The 3,767-nt window shown below is 41.9% G+C and overlaps 1 long non-coding RNA gene across 2 annotated transcripts; it reads right to left on the bottom strand.

The window, feature by feature from the left end:
* Positions 1 to 1,643: 1,643 nt before the first annotated feature.
* On the bottom strand, positions 1,644 to 2,756 carry LOC138481608 (uncharacterized). 2 transcript variants are annotated; one of them, XR_011274281.1, is made up of 4 exons: positions 2,700 to 2,756; positions 2,496 to 2,589; positions 2,316 to 2,391; positions 1,644 to 1,782 (listed from the first exon to the last, which is right to left on the bottom strand). It is a non-coding gene; the product is annotated as an uncharacterized lncRNA (long non-coding RNA). The 2 variants fall into 2 exon arrangements; XR_011274280.1 differs by having other exon boundaries at positions 2,496 to 2,715.
* Positions 2,757 to 3,767: the final 1,011 nt, after the last annotated feature.

The raw sequence follows: 3,767 nt of genomic DNA, 5'->3' as shown, positions 1-3,767 counted from the left end.
GGGGGTGGGCGGGCAGGGAGGCGGGGAGGGAGAGGAAGACCAGGAAGTGGGAGGGGGGAGCAGGAGGAGGCCAAAAACACCGCGCTAGGAGCGCGAACAAACAATTCTACTTTCTTTTTCAAAAACACAAAGCACAGCACTCACGGAGGCCCAGGCAGGGCTTTCCAGGCCTGCTGATCCCCTCAGGCCACCGGCGACCGCTCTCCACGCTCAGCTGGAGAAAAGGTGGGAGGGAAGGTAGTGCGGGTGCCCTTACTATATTCCGAGATTTCCCCAGTCAATTTACAGGGTATGGACGTACTTAGTGAGTTAACCATGACTATATGCTTTACAGATCATGGAGCATTCTGTTCCACTCCTTGGATGTGTGCTGTAAGGTCGATGTAGATAATCCACACAATGACCAGTGAATTGGTAGTCCGTGGGATTTCCATAGACCCAGATATGTTTATCTATGGTAGGTGCTTGTGAAGGCAGTGCCCCAGATTGCCAAGCAATGCTGGCGGGTGCCCACTGATTTTATTTTTCACCCAGCTGTATTGCCCTAGTTGTTAGCAGCAGCGATATTATCACTGGACCTGCACGGGTTGCTGGTTTCAGACAGAAGGAGGGTCCTATTTGGAATGGAAAGGGAGAGGCATGAGTGGCTCACAGTGCTCTGTGTCGACCCAACAGTGCAGTTGAAGGAGGTGATAGATGTTGAACTGTTTGAGAATAACTACAAAGAGGGGGAAATAATACTGGAGATTTGCATTCCATGTGACATAATGATACAGTATCAAAGAGTGCAGTGTCCTTTAATGGCAGCAGTAACGCCATCCCCGTTTTTTTATGCAGATTTACAGCATGTGGCTTCACAGTTGTGGACTACAAATCCACATGAGGTAGGGTTATTGAAAGATGTAACACCTGTGCGTATAACCCTGAAGTCAGGTGCTGTGCTGCCCAGGGTACAACAATATCCACTGTCAAGAGAGGCAGAGGAGGGCATTAGAGAAATAAAACAGGCTCTACTGGTCCATGGGATTATTGTGCCATCTACGTCCCGTGCTATATAACTGGATAAAAAAAATCAATGGGGGCAATTGAAGAATGATCCAGGACTTGCGCCCCAAAATGATGTGATGCAGAAAGAGTTTCCAGTCGTCCTGAACCTTGCGACAACTTTATGTAGCATCCCAAAGGAAGACACATATTATACTGTAGAAAATGCATTCTTCTCGATTCCACTCCATCCGGAGTTGCGGTACCTTACCACATTTACGCAGGGCTAAATGCAGTTCAAACACACTAGATTACCTCGGGGGTACTGTGAGAGCCTGAGCATATTTAACAGAAGAAGAAGAAGAAGAAACAGTTTGGCTGAGGTATGCCAGATTATGGAAGCGCTTGAGCGTATCCCAATAGAAGAAAACCACTTAAATCAATCAATTCTAGCTGCTGCATACTTGTGGAACACGTAGGCACCTCAAACCTACTGCACATCAAACAAAAACAGTAATTGTTCCACCACTGGATGCACTGCTAGCTCACAAAGGATGAGTGCATGATAAGTTAGCAAATGCAAATATCACAATTTGTCCAAATCAATATATACAAGTGCTTCTCAAAGGAGACTCAAATGAATATTAAGTTCTGTTTTATTCTGTTCATATTCAATTGTCAGAGTGATTTGCCGAGTTTCAATTGTCAGAGTGATTTGCCAACACGTGTTTCGACCTCCACAGGTCTTTTTCAAGGCAACGTTCTGCACCAAACAAGTAATATACAATCATATGGATACTTAGCACGGAATTTTAGCAAAATAAACATTGTAAACAATCAATTATAAATACCAGAACATGTGGACAAGGGCATACATTACAGGGAAAACATAAACCAATAAAACAAAGTATACATTACCAAGTCCCATTGTCAACAAATAAACAGGAACATGCCATCATGAATAACAGCCCCAACAGCGCATGAAAAAGAAGAAAGAAGGGAAAAGCATATACACATTGAGCATGAAGACCAAGTTTCATCCGGTATCAAAAAAAGCAAAGTGATGTGTGTAACATACGGTCTATATAACATTTATGCAATGTGTTCAATTTAATGAGACCCATGCAATCAATCCAAGTGTGCCACCGACTGGAGCCCAGTTCCTCCAACCGCAGTGTCACCCACTGCACCCATTAGCCATACATAGTAAGCAAGATATATGAATGGTGAAGGGATGTAAAGTTCTCACTTATACCCCTGAGTGTACTAATTTAATACACATACCAAATAAGCCTCATGCAATATAATAATTAATTTGGCATGTCTCTTACCAAACGTAAAGTCCCTCCATAATGTATCTGAACGTGGGCGATTTGGAAAAGAATCATCAATGAAAACTCTGGCGTCCTATATACCAAGTTGGAAACAAAGATTAATACGGCACATTCATATACCAAAATATCTTGCAAGGTGAAATTCCTGAATTCATAGATGCGGAGAGAAGACGTTACCTGCGCATATATTTATGCAGACCTATCTCGAAACAGTTTGTCTACTATGTGGATTGATGTAAACGATAATCAGCTAGCCGTTAAATGGCGTGACCTAATAGGCAATAACCGTCCATGTTAAAAATTGTAACTTTTAAAAACCGTGACTATATATGACACACATTGAACACGCAGCTATTACTGCCTTATCCCAATTAAACTAACGTTGTTCGTGTCGTCCAAAAACAAACCAAGTCCTATAGCGGTCGTCCCCAAACTCAATGTTAAAGAAAAGGACCTAATACACGTATAACACGTTACTAATCACGTGACCGATTAAAATCACGTGGTCGAAGACTGGAAGTCTATAGGGCTATACATATGATCCTTATTCATAAACAAGCATGAAATTTGATTGTTAAAGTTACAGGGACATTTACCAATACATTAATGATAACAGTTCCATATGAAATAAGTGAAGACCTAAGTGAAGAAATTCACTTGAATTGTAGCATGTCCCTGATCACGTTCTATTATGCAATCACACGGTGAGGAACTTAAAACCTGTATGAGTAGTGATTAATCTCTATAAGTGCGCCACCTATTTGGGAGAACACTAACAGTTGAATAAAATATGAGAATGTGAAAATACAAATTGATATTAGTGCTCACGGTACCGTGTAATAAAAGTAAGGAAAACAACCCCTAATATACAACATGAATGACCGAGTTCCTTGAATGACCAATATGACTCTGAATACTTGACTAATTCCAATAATTTTGACCTATGGGTACAAAATATATTAGTGCTCCCGGTACCACGTGATAAAAGTATGGAAATGAACACCTAATATACAGCATAAATGACTGAGTACCATGAATGACCAATATGAATCTGAATACTTGGTTAGTTCCAGTATCTTTGGCACATGGGTGCAGTGCCGACAGTGCAGCAGTTCCCAGGCTCCAGCAGTGCCACACGCATAAAACACATTGTCATGAGCTTAACCCATTTCAAAGAACAGGTCAATAACCAATTCCATCCTGATGGAATACTGGTACCACATCCAATCGCCCATTTACAAGAAAACATGTAGTTCCGTGTCTCTGTTTAAATCCACAGTAGTGCATCGAAGTCGGCATATAGTACGTGCTTCTAATTGGCACAAGAGTGCAAGGCGGTCCCCTCCCCTGGGGTGAGTTTGCGCTTGCATTAAGCCAATAAACCTAATATCTCTCACATTATCCATTTGATGATGTTCTTGCCAGTGAACGGAAAGAGGCAATTTGGAA

Source organism: Ambystoma mexicanum, chromosome 5p, assembly GCF_040938575.1.
Source record: "Ambystoma mexicanum isolate Mex_15411 chromosome 5p, UKY_AmexF1_1, whole genome shotgun sequence".
NCBI lineage: Eukaryota > Metazoa > Chordata > Amphibia > Caudata > Ambystomatidae > Ambystoma > Ambystoma mexicanum.
The sequence above is the reverse complement of the archived record's forward strand: the minus strand, read 5'-3'. Positions and strand labels throughout refer to the sequence as shown.